The sequence below is a fragment of the Scyliorhinus torazame genome, chromosome 21 (assembly GCF_047496885.1).
Source record: "Scyliorhinus torazame isolate Kashiwa2021f chromosome 21, sScyTor2.1, whole genome shotgun sequence".
Lineage (NCBI taxonomy): Eukaryota > Metazoa > Chordata > Chondrichthyes > Carcharhiniformes > Scyliorhinidae > Scyliorhinus > Scyliorhinus torazame.
In genome coordinates, this window is record NC_092727.1 from 7,968,140 (window position 1) to 7,989,074 (window position 20,935).

The 20,935-nt window shown below is 53.7% G+C and overlaps 1 protein-coding gene across 25 annotated transcripts in view; it reads left to right on the forward strand.

Annotated features, from left to right (window-relative positions):
• Positions 1–20,935, forward strand: part of phldb1b (pleckstrin homology-like domain, family B, member 1b) — a 405,781-nt gene that overhangs the window by 127,128 nt on the left and 257,718 nt on the right. The window lies entirely within an intron of this gene.

A 20,935-nucleotide genomic window follows, 5' to 3' on the forward strand; every position in this document is an offset into this window, starting at 1 on the left:
AACTGGATGCTGATTGGCTGATGTATCCATCTCTCACTCAAAACATTTGGGACATCCTAAACAGGTGCCAGGAATGGTAAAAGTGCAGAGGCGGCACGGTGGCGCAGTGGTTAGCGCTACTGCCTGAAGGCGCCGCGGGCCCGGGTTACTGTCCGTGTGGAGTTTGCACGTTCTCCCCCTGTCTGCATAGGTTTCGCCTCCACAACCCAAAGATGTGCAGGGTAGGTGGATTGAACACGCTAAATTGTCCCTTAATTGAGAAAAAAATGATTGGGTACTCTAAATGTATAATTTAAAAAGGTAGCAGATTAGCTTATTAAAAGCAGCGTTAACATATTCAGAATCAGCTTTAAACTGGAATCTCCCGGCTCCTGCTATTCTCCTACCCGCCAGTGCAACGTGAAGCGGGGGAATTGTTCATGGTCTCCAGCACCGGAGACCCGCGCGATGACCACGCCGGGGGTCTCTGAGGACATAACTGTCCTGGGTGGTCGGGGACATGGCATTGGCACTGCTCCCTGGCACCCTGGGGGAACTGGCAGGTTGGTACTGGGGCTGGTCTAGCACACTGGGCTAAATCGCTGGCTTTGAAAGCAGACCCAGGCAGGCCAGCAGCACGGGTTCAATTCCCGTACCGGCCTCCCCGAACAGGCGCCGGAATGTGGCGACTAGGGGCTTTTCACAGTAACTTCATTGAAGCCTACTTGTGACAATAAGCGATTTTCATTTCAGGTTGGTACTGCCAGTTTTGCACTGCCAGGGTGCCAAGGGGCAGTGCCAGGTTGGCACTTCCAAGGGGCGGGGCCTGAAATGGGCTTTGGGTGGGGGGAGGGGAGAGAGTTGATGCCGGAGAGGATGGTGGCGGGGTGGGGGCGGCACTGAAGGCCCAATGCCAGTGATGTTGGGTGGGGGGCCTTTCCTGTCACATTGAGGGCAGGGCGCCCACCGATATAGGCCCCATCCCTCTCAATGCCAATGCAAATCATGCCCCCTTCCAAAAGAATGACTAAATGCGGCAAGGCTTTGATGGGAATCAGCCTTGGAAACAGCCAAAACGTTTGCAATGATTTCCGCGCCCAAAATCACACTTTGTCATTTTTGGGGAAAGGTCCACCCAGGGTCTCCACGTTGAATGTTGACAGGCATGATCAGTGTTAGATATTGACCCACAGGTGTGACAAAGGGAATTTGGACAGGAGACGTCCTAGTCATAAGGGATGATGGATTAACTATGGACTTCCATGATGACAAATGATCTGAGAGTTATCCTGCACATTTCGAAAATAATAATATGATCATTGAAAGTCTACAGCGCAGAAAGAGGCCACTAAGGCCATCGTCCTGCAGTGGGTATGAAATGAGCCACCCTGCCTAATCCCACTGTAAAAAATATTTCGTCCATAGCCCCTGCGTTTTATGAGAGCTTTTAAAAAGGTTGATAGTTTTTCCCTCCAGCATCCTTTCAGGCAGTGAGTTCCCTCTGGGTAATTCCCCCCCCCCCCCCCCCCCTCATCTCCTCTCTAATCTTCTACCAATCACTTTAAACCTACGCCCCCTAGTCACTGACCTCTCTGCTATAGCACTGGGTGGAACTTCAAGGAGAATTAACAATTGGCTTTGCATGCATATTTTCTATTGAGTCATTATTGAAAATACTGATATTGAGGTGTCCTCTTCAGTCAGGGATCCACGTGTGGCAGGCCTAGAACATAATTTTTTTTAAAGTGGGGGAATGAGAATTGAGAAGGGATAAGGGTGGGTAGCTGAGTAAGTTTTACAATTTTAGGTTCTTGGGACAGAACTTTGCATAACAAAGTGCACACTGGAAATGCAGGTGTTCAGTTTAGGAATACCTGGCTTGTGAACCTGCTTGGTTTGCTGTATTAATTTTAACACAGAAAATTGCGAGGCCACAAATATAGCACACTGACCTTTGCAGAACATACTCTCAGCACATGATACTCTACACTGAAAACTCAAAATTGTAAAATCTAACCAGGGAAAGGTAGAACAGAAGACTTTCAGGCCTTGACATGAAGGTAAGCTCGTGGATACCTGTTGTGCAATTCATCTGGCACAGGACAGCCTATAAAAAGAATACCTGATATCTGCAGCCTCCAGAAGCATCTCGGGCAAATGCAATCAAAAGATTCAAAGCAGTGGCCTCGTTTTTAATGTCACCAGAATGACATTTACCTAGGAGAACACACAGACACCAAAATGTGCTGGAGTTGTCCTTGAAGTAAGGTAGAATTAAAATGCTAGGATGAAAGTTTAAATCTCACCTTTTCTTTCGGCTTTTTAGTTTTTAGCGGAATATTGAAAGGAGCAGGGGCTTTCTTCTGTTTGTTCAGCTCCAGTGCGGAATCTGTATTGTGCAACAAAGCAAAGGGCAAGAAGGAGGATCTTTCTCAGAGAGAGGGCTAACAGGTGGAGTAGACAATACAGAGGGAAAGGAAGGACGGACTGAGCATAAAACAACATGAAACAATCAACAGGGATTTACCCTATTTAAAATATTAATATGGCTGAAACGAGGGACATGTTGTTGAAACTTTTTGTCTTGCACTTATCAGAACAAGCACAGGAATACTAAATTTCAAAATGACTACAGGGGGAATGGGCATTGACCGGTTGACAGTTCAACTCTGAATGGCCAAGATGTTGTTGCGATTGTTTGAAATTTGGTATTCTTGCATTTGTCCAGATGAGTGCAAGCTGAAAAACTTCAGCAACATGTCTCTCTTTTCAGCAATATTCAAGTTCTGTAATACCAAGATTACAAAAGTAAATTAAATTCTTCAGCTCTGGGTTCCTCCTGACGTCAGTCTCTATTTCGGAGAAAGTGCATTGGCGCTGTTTGTGACTTGGCTGCTGTAAATTAGCTATGTGACCTAGTTGGAGCAGAGATTGAGGAAAGGCGCCACAGTTTGAGAGAATTGATCAGACCATTGGCTCCCCTGACAGCATGAGATTAAATTTTCCCAACTCTCCCAGAATGGATGGAGCATCTAGTGGGCCCCTGAATCTTGGATTCTGACTCTGATTGGCCAGAAAGCAACAGGGAACTAACTATAGGCTTCCCAGGCTAACTTTCTTTGAAATTTGGCATTCTTCCATTTTTCCTGATGAGTGCAAGGCAAAAAACTTTGACAACATGCCTCACTTTTCAGCAGCATGCCATAGCACTGGGTGGAAAGCTCTCACTATGGGGAGAGCCTCACCTGAGGGGCACAAATATCCTGGGGGGGAGATTTGTTAGTGCTCTTTGGGGGGGTTTAAACTAATGCAGCAGGGGCATGGGAACCTGGATTGTAGTTTTAGGGTAAGGGAGAATGAGAGTATAGAGGTCAGGAGCACAGATTTGACGTCGCAGGAGGGGGCCAGTGTTCAGGTAGGTGGTTTGAAGTGTGTCTACTTCAATGCCAGGAGTATACAAAACAAGGTAGGGGAACTGGCAGCATGGGTTGGTACCTGGGACTTCGATGCTGTGGCCATTTCGGAGACATGGATAAAGCAGGGACAGGAATGGATGTTGCAGGTTCCGGGGTTTAGGTGTTTTAATAAGCTCAGAGAAGGAGGCAAAAGAGGGGGAGGTGTGGCGCTGCTAGTCAAGAGCAGTATTACGGTGGCGGAGAGGATGCTAGATGGGGACTCTTCTTCCGAGGTAGTATGGGCTGAAGTTAGAAACAGGAAAGGAGAGGTCACCCTGTTGGGAGTTTTTTATAGGCCTCCTAATAGTTCTAGGGATGTAGAGGAAAGGATGGCGAAGATGATTCTGGATATGAGCGAAAGTAACAGGGTAGTTATTATGGGAAACTTTAACTTTCCAAATATTGACTGGAAAAGATATAGTTCGAGTACAATAGATGGGTCGTTTTTTGTACAGTGTGTGCAGGAGGGTTTCCTGAAACAATATGTTGACAGGCCAACAAGAGGCGAGGCCACGTTGGATTTGGTTTTGGGTAATGAACCAGGCCAGGTGTTGGATTTGGAGGTAGGAGAGCACTTTGGGGACAGTGACCACAATTCGGTGACGTTTACGTTAATGATGGAAAGGGATAAGTATACACCGCAGGGCAAGAGTTATAGCTGGGGGAAGGGCAATTATGATGCCATTAGACGTGACTTGGGGGGGATAAGGTGGAGAAGTAGGCTGCAAGTGTTGGGCACACTGGATAAGTGGGGCTTGTTCAAGGATCAGCTACTGCGTGTTCTTGATAAGTATGTACCGGTCAGACAGGGAGGAAGGCGTCGAGCGAGGGAACCGTGGTTTACCAAGGAAGTGGAATCTCTTGTTAAGAGGAAGAAGGAGGCCTATGTGAAGATGAAGTGTGAAGTTTCGGTTGGGGCGATGGATAGTTACAAGGTAGCGAGGAAGGATCTAAAGAGAGAGCTAAGACGAGCAAGGAGGGGACATGAGAAGTATTTGGCAGGAAGGATCAAGGAAAACCCAAAAGCTTTCTATAGGTATGTCAGGAATAAGCGAATGACTAGGGAAAGAGTAGGACCAGTCAAGGACAGGGATGGGAAATTGTGTGTGGAGTCTGAAGAGATAGGCGAGATATTAAATGAATATTTTTCGCCAGTATTCACTCAGGAAAAAGATAATGTTGTGGAGGAGAATGCTGAGCCCCAGGCTAATAGAATAGATGGCATTGAGGTACGTAGGGAAGAGGTGTTGGCAATTCTGGACAGGCTGAAAATAGATAAGTCCCCGGGACCTGATGGGATTTATCCTAGGATTCTCTGGGAGGCCAGGGAAGAGATTGCTGGACCTTTGGCTTTGATTTTTATGTCATCATTGGCTACAGGAATAGTGTCAGAGGACTGGAGGACAGCAAATGTGGTCCCTTTGTTCAAAAAGGGGAGCAGAGACAACCCCGGCAACTATAGACTGGTGAGCCTCACGTCTGTAGTGGGTAAAGTCTTGGAGGGGATTATAAGAGACAAGATTTATAATCATCTAGATAGGAATAATATGATCAGGGATAGTCAGCATGGCTTTGTGAAGGGTAGGTCATGCCTCACAAACCTTATTGAGTTCTTTGAGAAGGTGACTGAACAGGTAGACGAGGGTAGAGCAGTTGATGTGGTGTATATGGATTTCAGCAAAGCGTTTGATAAGGTTCCCCACGGTAGGCTATTGCAAAAAATACGGAGGCTGGGGATTGAGGGTGATTTAGAGATGTGGATCAGAAATTGGCTGGCTGAAAGAAGACAGAGGGTGGTGGTTGATGGGAAATGTTCAGAATGGAGTACAGTCACAAGTGGAGTACCACAAGGATCTGTTCTGGGGCCGTTGCTGTTTGTCATTTTTATCAATGACCTAGAGGAAGGCGCAGAAGGGTGGGTGAGTAAATTTGCAGACGATACTAAAGTCGGTGGTGTTGTCGATAGTGTGGAAGGATGTAGCAGGTTACAGAGGGATATAGATAAGCTGCAGAGCTGGGCTGAGAGGTGGCAAATGGAGTTTAATGTAGAGAAGTGTGAGGTGATTCACTTTGGAAGGAATAACAGGAATGCGGAATATTTGGCTAATGGTAAAGTTCTTGAAAGTGTGGATGAGCAGAGGGATCTAGGTGTCCATGTACATAGATCCCTGAAAGTTGCCACCCAGGTTGATAGGGTTGTGAAGAAGGCCTATGGAGTGTTAGCCTTTATTGGTAGAGGGATTGAGTTCCGGAGTCGGGAGGTCATGTTGCAGCTGTACAGAATTCTGGTACAGCCGCATTTGGAGTATTGCGTACAGTTCTGGTCACCGCATTATAGGAAGGACGTGGAGGCTTTGGAGCGGGTGCAGAGGAGATTTACCAGGACGTTGCCTGGTATGGAGGGAAAATCTTATGAGGAAAGGCTGATGGACTTGAGGTTGTTTTCGTTGGAGAGAAGAAGGTTAAGAGGAGACTTAATAGAGGCATACAAAATGATCAGGGGGTTGGATAGGGTGGACAGTGAGAGCCTTCTCCCGCGGATGGATATGGCTGGCACGAGGGGACATAACTTTAAACTGAGGGGTAATAGATATAGGACAGAGGTCAGAGGTAGGTTCTTTACGCAAAGAGTAGTGAGGCCGTGGAATGCCCTACCTGCTACAGTGGTGAACTCGCCAACATTGAGGGCATTTAAAAGTTTATTGGATAAACATATGGATGATAATGGCATAGTGTAGGTTAGATGGCTTTTGTTTCGGTGCAACATCGTGGGCCGAAGGGCCTGTACTGCGCTGTATTGTTCTATGTTCTATGGTTCAGCCTGCAGTGCTGCTATATTGCCCAGATTGCAAAAGTAACTGCACTTTGAAAACACTTCATTGGCTGAAAAGCCCCTTGGAATCGCCTGAGATTCTGAAAGGCACTATATAAATGCAAGTCTTCCTTTCCTGACATTAAAGTTTAAAACTTTCTTTCTTTAAATTGAAGTTAAACACTTAAAACAAAATAGTTTTTGGCGAAATGGCTAGGAGGTTCACCAGATTGATTCCGGAGGGTTGACGTGTGAGGAGAGATTAAACAATTTGGGTTTATACTCGCTGGAGTTTAGAAGGATGAGCGGGGATCTGATCGAGGTGTATAAAATACTGAAAGGGATTGATAAAGTAAACGTAGACCAAATGTTTTCCCTTGTGGGGCAATCTAGAACGAGAGGTCACGGATAGAGGTTGAGAGGCGGTAGATTAAGAACTGAGGTGAGGAGGAACTACTTCTCGCAGAGGGTGGTGAATTTGTGGAACTCGCTGCCTCATAGTGCGGTGGAATTGGAATCATTAAATGGTTTCAAGAAAGAGTGCTGGGGGGGATTGGGGGTGATGCTGGGGGGGATGCTGGGGGGGATTGGGGGTGATGCTGGGGGGTACTGGGGGTGATGCTGGGGGGGATTGGGGGTGATGCTGGGGGGGATTGGGGGCGGTGCTGGGGGGATTGGGGTGATGCTGGGGGGGATTGGGGGGATGCTGGGGGGGATTGGGGGTGATGCTGGGGGGGATTGGGGGTGATGCTGGGGGGGGATTGGGGGTGATGCCGGGGAAATTGGGGGCGATGCTGGGGGGGGTTGGGGTGATGCTGGGGAGATTGGGGGTGATGCTGGGGGGGATTGGGGGTGATGCTGGGGGGGATTGGGGGTGATGCTGGGGGGGATTGGGGGTGATGCTGGGGGGGATTGGGGGTGATGCTGGGGGGGATTGGGGGTGATGCTGGGGGGGGGATTGGGGTGATGCTGGGGGGGGATTGGGGGTGATGCTGGGGGGGATTGGGGGTGATGCTGGGGGGGATTGGGGGTGATGCTGGGGGGGATTGGGGGTAATGCTGGGGGGATTGGGGGCGATGCTGGGGGGGATTGGGGGTGATGCTGGGGGGGATTGGGTGCGATGCTGGGGGGATTGGGGGTGATGCTGGGGGGGATTGGGGGTGATGCTGGGGGGATTGGGGGTGATGCTGGGGGGATTGGGGGTGATGCTGGGGGGGATTGGGGGTGATGCTGGGGGGATTGGGGGTGATGCTGGGGGGATTGGGGGCGATGCTGGGGGGGATTGGGGGCGATGCTGGGGAGATTGGGGGCGATGCTGGGGGGGATTGGGGGTGATGCTGGGGAGAATGGGGGTGATGCTGAGGGGGATTTGGGGTGGTGCTGGGGGGATTGGGGGTGATGCTGGGGGGGATTGGGGGCGATGCTGGGGGGTATTGGGGGTGATGCTGGGGGGGTGCTGGGGGGGATTGGGGGTGATGCTGGGGGGGATTGGGGGTGATGCTGGGGGGGATTGGGGGCGATGCTGGGGTGGGATTGGGGGTGATGCTGGGGGGTATTGGGGGTGATGCTGGGGGGGATTGGGGCGATGCTGGGGGGGGATTGGGGGTGATGCTGGGGGGGATTGGGGGCGATGCTGAGGGGATTGGGGGTGATGCTGGGGGGGATTGGGGGTGTTGCTGGGGGGGATTGGGGGTGATGCTGGGGGGGATTGGGGGTGATGCTGGGGGGATTGGGGGTGATGCTGGGGGGGGATTGGGGGTGATGCTGGGGGGGATTGGAGGTGATGCTGGGGGGGATTGGGGGTGATGCTGGGGGGATTGGGGGTGATGCTGGGGGGATTGGGAGTGATGCTGGGGAGATTGGGGGCGATGCTGGGGGGATTGGGGGTGATGCTGGGGGGGATTGGGGGTGATGCCGGGGAAATTGGGGGCGATGCTGGGGGGGTTGGGGTGATGCTGGGGAGATTGGGGGTGATGCTGGGAGGGGATTGGGGTTGATGCTGGGGGGGATTGGGGGTGATGCTGGGGGGGATTGTGGGTGATGCTGGGGGGGATTGGGGGCGATGCTGGGGGGCATTGGGGGTGATGCTGGGGGGGATTGGGGGCGATGCTGGGGGGGATTGGGGGTGATGCTGGGGGGGATTGGGGGCGATGCTGGGAGGATTGGGGGTGATGCTGGGGGGAATTGGGGGTGATGCTGGGGGGGCATTGGGGGTGATGCTGGGGGGGATTGGGGTGATGCTGGGGGGAATTGGGGGTGATGCTGGGGGGGATTGGTGGTGATGCTGGGGGGGATTGGGGGTGATGCTGGGGGGGATTGGGGGTGATGCTGGGGAGGATTGGGGGTGATGCTGGGGGGGATTGGGGGTGATGCTGGGGGGGATTGGGGGTGATGCTGGGGGGGGATTGGGGGTGATGCTGGGGGGGATTGGGGGTAATGCTGGGTGGGATTGGGGGCGATGCTGGGGGGTATTGGGGGTGATGCTGGGGGAGATTGGGGGCGATGCTGGGGGGGATTGTGGGTGATGCTGGGGGGGATTGGGGGTGATGCTGGGGGGGATTGGGGGTAATGCTGGGTGGGATTGGGGGCGATGCTGGGGGGTATTGGGGGTGATGCTGGGGGGTTGCTGGGGGGGATTGGGGGTGATGCTGGGGGGGATTGGGGGCGGTGCTGGGGGGGATTGGGGGTGATGCTGGGGGGGATTGGGGGTGATGCTGGGGGTGATTGGGGGCGATGCTGGGGGGGATTGGGGGTGATGCTGGGGGGGATTGGGGGTGATGCTGGGGGGGATTGGGGGCGATGCTGGGGGGATTGGGGGTGGTGCTGGGGGGGATTGGGGGCGATGCTGGGGTGATGCTGGGGGGGATTGGGGGCGATGCTGGGGAGATTGGGGGCGATGCTGGGGGGGATTGGGGGTGGTGCTGGGGGGGATTGGGGGTAATGCTGGGTGGGATTGGGGGCGATGCTGGGGGTATTGGGGGTGATGCTGGGGGGTTGCTGGGGGGATTGGGGGTGATGCTGGGGGGGATTGGGGGCATTGCTGGGGGGGATTGGGGGTGATGCTGGGGGCGATTGGGGGTGATGCTGGGGGGGATTGAGGGTGATGCTGGGGGGGATTGGGGGTGATGCTGGGGGGATTGGGGGTGATGCTGGGGGGGATTGGGGGTGATGCTGGGGGGGATTGGGAGCGATGCTGGGGTGGGATTGGGGGTGATGCTGGGGGGGATTGGGGGCGATGCTGGGGGGGGATTGGGGGTGATGCTGGGGGGGATTGGGGGCGATGCTGGGGGGATTGGGGGTGATGCTGGGGGGGATTGGGGGGGATTGGGGGTGATGCTGGGGGGATTGGGGGTGATGCTGGGGGGATTGGGAGTGATGCTGGGGAGATTGGGGGCGATGCTGGGGGGATTGGGGGTGATGCTGGGGGGGATTGGGGGTGATGCCGGGGAAATTGGGGGCGATGCTGGGGGGGTTGGGGTGATGCTGGGGAGATTGTGGGTGATGCTGGGAGGGGATTGGGGTTGATGCTGGGGGGGATTGGGGGTGATGCTGGGGGGGATTGTGGGTGATGCTGGGGGGGATTGGGGGCGATGCTGGGGGGCATTGGGGGTGATGCTGGGGGGGATTGGGGGCGATGCTGGGGGGGATTGGGGGTGATGCTGGGGGGGATTGGGGGCGATGCTGGGGAGGATTGGGGGTGATGCTGGGGGGAATTGGGGGTGATGCTGGGGGGGCATTGGGGGTGATGCTGGGGGGGGATTGGGGTGATGCTGGGGGGAATTGGGGGTGATGCTGGGGGGGATTGGTGGTGATGCTGGGGGGGATTGGGGGTGATGCTGGGGGGGATTGGGGGTGATGCTGGGGAGGATTGGGGGTGATGCTGGGGGGGATTGGGGGTGATGCTGGGGGGGATTGGGGGTGATGCTGGGGGGGGATTGGGGGTGATGCTGGGGGGGATTGGGGGTAATGCTGGGTGGGATTTGGGGCGATGCTGGGGTGTATTGGGGGTGATGCTGGGGGAGATTGGGGGCGATGCTGGGGGGGATTGGGGGTGATGCTGGGGGGGATTGGGGGTGATGCTGGGGGGGATTGGGGGTAATGCTGGGTGGGATTGGGGGCGATGCTGGGGGGTATTGGGGGTGATGCTGGGGGGTTGCTGGGGGGGATTGGGGGTGATGCTGGGGGGGATTGGGGGCGGTGCTGGGGGGGATTGGGGGTGATGCTGGGGGGGATTGGGGGTGATGCTGGGGGTGATTGGGGGCGATGCTGGGGGGGATTGGGGGTGATGCTGGGGGGGATTGGGGGTGATGCTGGGGGGGATTGGGGGCGATGCTGGGGGGATTGGGGGTGGTGCTGGGGGGGATTGGGGGCGATGCTGGGGTGATGCTGGGGGGGATTGGGGGCGATGCTGGGGAGATTGGGGGCGATGCTGGGGGGGATTGGGGGTGGTGCTGGGGGGATTGGGGGTAATGCTGGGTGGGATTGGGGGCGATGCTGGGGGTATTGGGGGTGATGCTGGGGGGTTGCTGGGGGGATTGGGGGTGATGCTGGGGGGGATTGGGGGCGTTGCTGGGGGGGATTGGGGGTGATGCTGGGGGGGATTGGGGGTGATGCTGGGGGGGATTGAGGGTGATGCTGGGGGGGATTGGGGGTGATGCTGGGGGGGATTGGGGGTGATGCTGGGGGGGATTGGGGGTGATGCTGGGGGGGATTGGGAGCGATGCTGGGGTGGGATTGGGGGTGATGCTGGGGGGGATTGGGGGCGATGCTGGGGGGGGATTGGGGGTGATGCTGGGGGGGATTGGGGGCGATGCTGGGGGGATTGGGGGTGATGCTGGGGGGGATTGGGGGTGATGCTGGGGGGGATTGGGGGTGATGCTGGGGGGGATTGGGGGTGATGCTGGGGGGATTGGGGGTGATGCTGGGGGGGATTGGGGGTGATGCTGGGCGGGATTGGGGGTGATGCTGGGGGGATATGGGGCGATGCTGGGGGGGATTGGGGGCGATGCTGGGGAGATTGGGGGCGATGCTGGGGGGGATTGGGGGTGATGCTGGGGAGAATGGGGGTGATGCTGGGGGGGATTGGGGGTGGTGCTGGGGGGATTGGGGGTGATGCTGGGGGGGATTGGGGGCAATGCTGGGGGGTATTGGGGGTGATGCTGGGGGGGTGCTGGGGGGTGATTGGGGGTGATGCTGGGGGGGATTGGGGGCGATGCTGGGGGAGATTGCGGGTGATGCTGGGGGGGATTGGGGGTGATGCTGGGGGGGATTGAGGGTGATGCTGGGGGGAATTGGGGGTGATGCTGGGGGGGATTGGGGATGATGCTGGGGGGGATTGGGGGTGATGCTGGGGGGAATTGGGGGTGATGCTGGGGGGGATTGGGGGCGATGCTGGGGTGGGATTGGGGGTGATGCTGGGGGGTATTGGGGGTGATGCTGGGGGGGATTGGGGGCGATGCTGGGGGGGGATTGGGGGTGATGCTGGGGGGGATTGGGGGCGATGCTGAGGGGATTGGGGGTGATGCTGGGGGGGATTGGGGGTGATGCTGGGGGGGATTGGGGGTGATGCTGGGGGGGATTGGGGGTGATGCTGGGGTGATTGGGGGTGATGCTGGGGGGGATTGGGGGTGATGCTGGGGGGGATTGGAGGTGATGCTGGGGGGGATTGGGGGTGATGCTGGGGGGATTGGGGGTGATGCTGGGGGGTTTGGGAGTGATGCTGGGGAGATTGGGGGCGATGCTGGGGGGGATTGGGGGTGATGCTGGGGGGGATTGGGGGTGATGCCGGGGAAATTGGGGGCGATGCTGGGGGGGTTGGGGTGATGCTGGGGAGATTGGGGGTGATGCTGGGAGGGGATTGGGGTTGATGCTGGGGGGGATTGGGGGTGATGCTGGGGGGGATTGTGGGTGATGCTGGGGGGGATTGGGGGCGATACTGGGGGGGATTGGGGGTGATGCTGGGGGGGATTGGGGGCGATGCTGGGGGGGATTGGGGGTGATGCTGGGGGGGATTGGGGGTGATGCTGGGGGGGATTGGGGGTGATGCTGGGGGGAATTGGGGGTGATGCTGGGGGGGCATTGGGGGTGATGCTGGGGGGGATTGGGGTGATGCTGGGGGGAATTGGGGGTGATGCTGGGGGGGATTGGGGGTGATGCTGGGGGGGATTGGGGGTGATGCTGGGGGGGATTGGGGGTGATGCTGGGGGGGATTGGGGGTGATGCTGGGGGGGATTGGGGGTGATGCTGGGGGGGGATTGGGGGTGATGCTGGGGGGGATTGGGGGTAATGCTGGGTGGGATTGGGGGCGATGCTGGGGGGTATTGGGGGTGATGCTGGGGGAGATTGGGGGCGATGCTGGGGGGGATTGGGGGTGATGCTGGGGGGGGATTGGGGGTGATGCTGGGGGGGATTGGGGGTAATGCTGGGTGGGATTGGGGGCGATGCTGGGGGGTATTGGGGGTGATGCTGGGGGTTTGCTGGGGGGGATTGGGGGTGATGCTGGGGGGGATTGGGGGCGGTGCTGGGGGGGATTGGGGGTGATGCTGGGGGGGATTGGGGGTGATGCTGGGCGGGATTGGGGGCGATGCTGGGGGGATTGGGGGTGATGCTGGGGGGATTGGGGGTGATGCTGGGGGGGATTGGGGGCGATGCTGGGGGGGATTGGGGGTGGTGCTGGGGGGGATTGGGGGCGATGCTGGGGTGATGCTGGGGGGGATTGGGGGCGATGCTGGGGAGATTGGGGGTGATGCTGGGGGGGATTGGTGGTGATGCTGGGGGGGATTGGGAGCGATGCTGGGGTGGGATTGGGGGTGATGCTGGGGGGGATTGGGGGCGATGCTGGGGGGGGATTGGGGGTGATGCTGGGGGGGATTGGGGGCGATGATGGGGGGATTGGGGGTGATGCTGGGGGGGATTGGGGGTGATGCTGGGGGGGATTGGGGGTGATGGTGGGGGGGATTGGGGGTGATGCTGGGGAGATTGGGGGTGATGCTTGGGGGGATTGGGGGTGATGCTGGGGGGGATTGGGAGCGATGCTGGGGTGGGATTGGGGGTGATGCTGGGGGTGATTGGGGGCGATGCTGGTGGGGGATTGGGGGTGATGCTGGGGGGGATTGGGGGCGATGCTGGGGGGATTGGGGGTGATGCTGGGGGGGATTGGGGGTGATGCTGGGGGGGATTGGGGGTGATGCTGGGGGGATTGGGGGTGATGCTGGGGGGGATTGGGGGTGATGCTGGGGGGATTGGGGGTGATGCTGGGGGGGATTGGGGGTGATGCTGGGGGGGATTGGGGGCGATGCTGGGGGGATGTTATTTTTGATTTTAAAAACGGGTTAAAGGGATATGGGGAACAGGAGGGGAGGTGGAATTGAGACCAGGAAGAGATCAGCCATGATCTGATTGAATGGTGGAGTAGGCTCGAAGAGCTGAATTGCCTATTTATGCTCCCAATTCCTCTGTTTCTATGATCCTATGAATCAGACAGTGTCTGTAGGTCTCAGTTTTCCACCATGTTCCATCAATGTGAGCATTGCCTCATACAAGAAAAGAAACTTGCATTTCTATAGCACCTTTCATATTCTCAGGAAGCCCCTAAGTGCTTTACAGCCAATGAAGTACTCTTGAAGTGTAGCCACTATTGCAATGTGGGAAACGCAGCAGTCGATTTGCATACATAGATACATAGAGGATGGGAGCAGGAGGAGGCCTTTTGGCCCTTCGAGCCTGCTCCGCCATTCATCACCATCATGGCTGATCATCCAACTCAATAGCCTAATCCTGCTTTCCCCCCATAGCCTTTGATCCCATTCTCCCAAGTGCTATATCCAGCCACCTCTTGAATACATTCAAAGTTTTAGCATCACCTACTTCCTGTGGCAATGAATTCCACAGGCTCACCACTCTCTGTGTGAAGAAAACTCCTTATCTCTGTCCGAAATGGTTTACCCTGAATCCTCAGGCTGTGACCCCTGGTTCTAGACGCACCCATCATTGGTAACATCTTCCCTGCATCTACCCTGTCTAGCCCTGTTAGAATTTTATAAATCTCTAGGAGATCCCCCCTCATTTTTCTGAACTCCAGCGAGAACAATCCCAACCTAGTCAATCTCTCCTCATGTGACAGTCCCGCCATCCCTGGAATCAGTCTGGTAAACCTTCGCTGCTCTCCCTCGAGAACAAGAACATCCTTCCTCAGAGAAGGAGACCATAACTGCCCACAATACTCCAGGTGTGGCCTCACCAAGGCCCTGTACAATTGCAGCAACACATCCCTGCTTCTATACTCAAAACCTCTCGCAATGAAGGCCAACATACCATTAGCCTTCTTTACCGCCTGCTGCACCTGCACGCTTACCTTCACCGAATGGTGCACAAGGACACCCAGGTCCCGCTGCACACTCCCCTCTCCCAATTTACAACCATTCAGGTAGTAATCTGCCTTCCTGTTTTGCTTCCAAGATGAATAATGAAAATGAAAATGAAAATCGCTTATTGTCACAAGTAGGCTTCAAATGAAGTTACTGTGAAAAGCCCCTAGTCGCCACATTCCGGCGCCTGTTCAGGGAGGTTGGTACGGGAAATAAACCGTGCTGCTGGCCTGCCTTGGTCTGCTTTAAAAGCCAGCTATTTAGCCCAGTGTGCTAAACCAGCCCCGAACCTCACACTTATCCAAATTATACTGCATCTGCCATTGGTTTACCCACTTGCCCAACCTGTCCAGATCTTGCTGCAGGATCCCTGCATCTTCGTCACAATTCACCCTCCCACCTAATTTGGTATCATCTGCAAACTTTGAGATGTTACATTTTGTTCCCTTATCCAAATCATTTATATATATTGTGAATAAGGACAGCACGGTGGCGCAGTGGGTTAGCCCTGCTGCCTCACGGCGCAAAGGTCCCAGGTTTGATCCCGGCTCTGGGTTACTGTCCGTGTGGAGTTTGCACATTCTCCCCGTGTTTGCGTGGGTTTCACCCCCACAACCCAAAGATGTGCAGAGTAGGTGGATTGGCCACGCTAAATTGCCCCTTAATTGGAAAAAAATGAATTGGGTACTCTAAATTTATTAAGAAATATATATATATATATATATTGTGAAAAGCTGATCTCCCAGCACCGATCCCTGTGGTACCCCACTGGTTCCTGCCTGCCAATTTGCAAAGGACCCATTAACCTGTACTCTTTGTTTCCTCTCTGTCAACCAGTTTCCTATCATTTCCCCCAATCCCATGCGCTTTAATTTTGCACAATAATCTCTTATGCGGGACTTTGTCAAACGCCTTCTGAAAGTCTAAATATACCACATCAACTGGTTCCCCCTTGTCGACTGTACTGGTTACCTCTTCAAAGAATTCCAACAGATTTGTCCAGCATGATTTTCCCTTCATAAATCCATGCTGACTCTGACTAATCCTGCCACTGCTTTCTAAATTTCCGCTATAAAGTCCTTGATAATGGATTCAAGCATTTTCCCCACTACCGATGTTAGGCTTACTGGTCTATAATTCCCTGCTTTCTCTCTACCTCCCTTTTTGAATATCGGAGTGACGTGAGCTACCCTCCAATCTGCAGGGACAGTTCCAGAGTCTATAGAATCCCGGAAGGTGACCGCCAATGCATCCACTATTTCCAGAGCCTCCTCCTTAAGCTCTCTGGCATGCAGATTCTCAGGCCCTGGGGATTTATCCGCCTTCAATCCCATTAGTTTTCCTAGCACCATTTCTCTACTAATGTTGATCTCCCTCAGTTCTTCCCTCTCACCAAACCTTTCATTCTCAAACATTTCTGGGATCTGATTTGTGTCCTCATTTGTGAAGACAGAACCAAAGTATGCACACAGTAAAATCCCATGAAAAGCTTTGACATCGCATGAGGTTGCCATTCACACAAACTATAAAGGCCATTTGAGTCTCAGACAGTGAATCAACAATCTTTCTTCTCCAGGACAAGCTGCCAAAGGAAAATGTCATCGCACTATCACTGGAAATCTTCAAGACCCATCTTTAGATTATTTCCATTAATAAGTTTTCATTATCATCGCCACCCAGATAAATGTTGGTGGATTCCAGATACAGTCTGTGATAATAATAATCTTTATTGTCACAAGTAGGCTTACATTAACACTGCAATGAGGTTACTGTGAAAATCCCCTAGTCGCCACACTCCAGCGCCTGTTCGGGTACACGGAGGGAGAATTCAGAATGTCCAATTCACCTAACAAGCACGTCTTTCGCAACTTGTGGGCGGAAACCGGAGCACCCGGAGGAAACCCACGCAGACAAGGGGAGAACGTGCAGACTCCGCACAGACAGTGACCCAGCGGGGAATCGAACCTGGGACCCTGGCGCTGTGAAGCAACAGTGCTAACCACTGTGCTACAGTGCCGCCCTGACATGACTAAAGACCAGAAAATCTATTCTGTGATCATGTTGGATGAGGGATAGACAGTGGCCCTTATTGCCTTTGCTGAGTTTAGCATTTCATCCCCAAACTGGCAGCTCCAGCAATGCAGCACTCCCTCAGTACTGCACTGGGGGATTGTCAGCCGTGACTACACGCTCAAGACTCTGGAGCGAGACTTGAACCCACAACCTTTGGATTCAGTGAAGAACAGACTGAGTCACAACTGACACTTTAGCACAGACTGAATTGTTAAATGAGAGTTCTAACAATCCACTTCACCCACAGTGCTGTACACTGGTTACAGCAGGAGCTAATTAAATAAAAATATCAAAGCATTCCAAGCATACTGTAGTTGTTACTGGGATGTGAATAGAGAGCTGGTTACTGGCACTCCAGAACCTATCTCTCAAGCACTTTGATGTGTGTCCTACTGCTCCATGCATCAGAGTAACGCCATTGGCTAGTGTAATGTCACATGTTATGCAATTATGTCATCGGAGCATTTTGCAGGATTTTGTCCTTTTACTCTGTTTACGCAGCATCTTATAAATAAACCTCTTGCACCGTGTTATACAAACTCGACGTGTACCACCTCTGATTCTTATGCTTTGCGGCGACAACAAAGAACATATCACTTGTTAATTCATTCACAATGTAACTGGGTAACGTTAATCTTATTAATGCAGCTCTTCCTCACTCCTTTGGGGATAGCCTGTCCCACAACTCCTCGGGATTTTGGCTGATCACAGTTTTTACTCTGTCACTGACGCACTGTGCCCAGAGGTAATCTTTCCTCATGAGTTTAAACAATAGAAGCTGCCTCTCTGTCCCTTTTCAACAACTGGGTACAGTGATATTTAAGAATATAGTTGCTCACAAAGCTTCAGAAATTAAGAACTTCCATTTATGGAGCGCCTTTCACAACTTTGGGATGTTCTAAAGCATTTTGCAGCACATGAAGCACATTTTGAAGTGTGATGTGGAGATGCCGGCGTTGGACTGGGGTGGGCACAGTAAGAAGTCTTACCTGAGCGTTCACCTGATGAAGGAGCTACGCTCCAAAAGCTCGGGATTCCAAATAAACCTGTTGGACTTTAACCTGGTGTTGTTAGACTTCTTACTATTTTGACGTGTAGTCACTGTTACAGATTAGGAACAAGGTATTGCAGAACAATATTAAAGCAAAAGATTTTTTAATAATATATGCACACGTACAGGCATGTAGACACACCCCATGTGCATATATCAAAACGCACATATACACATGCAGGCATACACAAATCGTGTATACACACACGCAACCAGGCGTGTGCACAGATGTGTGCATACACGCACTGTCAGAAATGATCAGTGTTTTCTGGCGAGGTAGAAAATCAAAGGGATGAAACAGAAGCTTGTTCATCCCTGTTGCAAACAGACAGATTCCCCGACAAGCCACACAGGGATGTCTCCGGGCTGACACAATGCCATCCCAGTGATTGAAAGAAAATAGCAAGTCAGGCAATGAAGTGATGCTGTCTCCTACAAGTGGAAAGGTGGATTCACTCCGAGAGAATGCAGTTTCCTTGACATCAAGAGACGGTACGCTGGCACTTAGCTGATTAGTCAGAGCAGAGTGTAATGAACATTGTACAGAATCATGACTCAAGGGTCATAATTTGTGTGATTTGAAGCTGCCATGGCAACACGAGCTGTCAGATTTTGTTGTGAAATGGTTGAGGTGGAAACTAAAGGCATCTTACTATCTTTGCCTCTGAGGAAGAAAGCCATGAGTTTAATTTTCCGCTCAAAGGTGCATAATCCAGGCTGGCATTCCCAATGCAGCACTGAGGACATGCTGCATTGCTTGGCAGTGCTGCATTTTAAGAGAGACTTTAAACAGAGGCTTATAATAATAATCTTTATTATTAGAGCCACAAGTAGGCACTGCAATGAAATTAACACTGCAATGAAATTCCCCTAGTCGCCACAGTCCAGCGCCTGTTCGGGCACACTGAAGGAGAATTCAGAATGTCCAATTAATAATAGTAATAATAATAATAATCGCTTATTGTCACAAGTAGGCTTCATTGAAGTTACTGTGAAAAGCTCCTAGTCGCCACATTCCGGTGCCTGTTCGGGGAGGCTGGTACTGCACATCTTTGGACTTGTCGGAGGAAACTGGAGCACCCGGAGGAAGCCCAACCCACGCTGACAAGGGGAGAACGTGCAGACTCCGCACAAACAGTGACCCACTATGCTAACCACTATGCTACTGTTGATTTGGTCTAGAATATCAGGTGGCCCTGACAGATCTCCCGGCAGTATTTTGATGTAGCGTTCTCCCCGGTGTCCAAGCCAATATTAATCCCTCAGTGAAAATCTCCACATCAATATTGACGGTTATATATCTCATTGCTGTTAATGGGATCTTGCTGTGTACAAGTTGGCTGCTTCATTTTTGGCATTAGCTACAAAACTTCAAAAAGTCAGACACTGGGCTCAGTTCTCCGCTTCCCGCTGCCGACAGCAAGAATTTCAATTTGGCAGGGAATACCACGCAATGGTAAAATCACGGTTTGCGACCAGCGACGATTCAGGCGCGATGCTCCAGTCCCTCGCTGATGGTATTAATTAAGCTTGCACCCTGCACCGGAGGGTCCACGCAAAACTGTCATTTGCATGGGTTTAAATATCATTAGTGGGGTGGACACTTCATGCTCCTCCCCTCCGTGATGCTCTTAGGCAGAAGTATCTCGGGGGCCAATTGGTGCAAATATTTACAAGTGGGGCTTGGGCTGCGGAGGGGAAACTGGAGGCTAAAACCACTCTCAAAACTTCTCGGGCTTGCTGGAGTGGTGGCTCCCGGACTGGAGGGGGGAGTAACGGGGAGCGGCATGGTGCCAAGTCGTGGACTCGGAGTGTCCCCCTCGGGATCGGGGAGGCCTAGCTCAGACTGATGTTGTTGCAGTATGTGGATTTAAACCCACCCCTCTGGTGCTGCTCACACTGCTGACTGCTCACTGTGTCCTGTGAATGGTCAGAGAACCTCTGGTGATGTGGGAGCCCACCCAGGCCGCCCCTCTGGGCACCCTCATTCACCAGCAGGAGGTTCCAGCAAGGGGATGGGCGAGGCAAAGCTCAATCAGGGGCCACCAGGTGCTGCCGCTCCTCAGACACACTGCACCACTGCTGAGGAAGCAGAGCTCACCCCAACCTGGGGACACCTTGATCTTGTCAGAACACTCCTGCACTGTGCTGCTACGGGCAGCACGGTAGCATAGTGGATAGCACAATTGCTTCACAGCGCCAGGGTCCCAGGTTCGATTCCCGGCTTGGGTCACTGTCTGTGTGGAGTCTGCACATCCTCCCCGTGTGTGTGTGGGTTTCCTCCGGGTGCTCCGGTTTCCTCCCACAGTCCAAAGATGTGCTGGTTAGGTGGATTGGCCATGATAAATCACCCTTGGTGTCCAAAATTGCCCATAGTGTTGGGTGGGGTTACTGGGTTATGGGGATAGGGTGGGGGTGTTCACCTTGGGCAGGGTGCTCTTTCCAAGAGCCGGTGCAGACTCGACGGGCCGAATGGCCTCCTTCTGCAGTGTAAATTCTATGATCTATGATTTTGGAACCCTCCCTGGTTCTCTGCCCCTCATCAGTGACCCCCCCCCCCTCTCAGGATCACCAGCTGTCTCCTCCTGGTGAAGCTGACAGTAGTGACTGCCTCTGCCACCACCTCCCAGGCGCTGCTCAGGAGGGTAGGTTTGAGTCTGTGACTCACGCTGGGGGTTAGGGTGTCCCTCCTCTCCTCATTGGCATCAAGCAGAGGGTCCAACTCGGACTCCTGAAATCGGGGCAGGGGAGGGTCTCCTCTGAGCTATCCTCGTGGCTGCATTGAGTGTGTTGTGAATGAAAATGAAATTAAATTAAAACCGCTTATTGTCACAAGTAGGCTTCAAATGAAGTTACTGTGAAAAGCCCCTAGTCGCCACATTCCGGCGCCTGTTCGGAGAGGCTGGTATGGGAATCGAACCGTGCTGCTGGCCTGCCTTGGTCTGCTTTCAAAGCCAGCGATTTAGCCCAGTGTGCTAAACCAACCCATGGAGCACTTAAAAAGCAGCTCCAGCTGTCCGGCTGTTTAACGCTAACTCCAGCCCAGGGATTACACTGCCTGCTGGGCGGGGAACTGCTTCCAATTCTGTCAGCAGATTGCTGGGCTATTTGCATGTCCCAAATCGTGGAACGAATATCGCCCCTAACGGAAATGCAAATCACCCTCTATTCAGTCCCAACGGAAACACTTGGGGGCCGA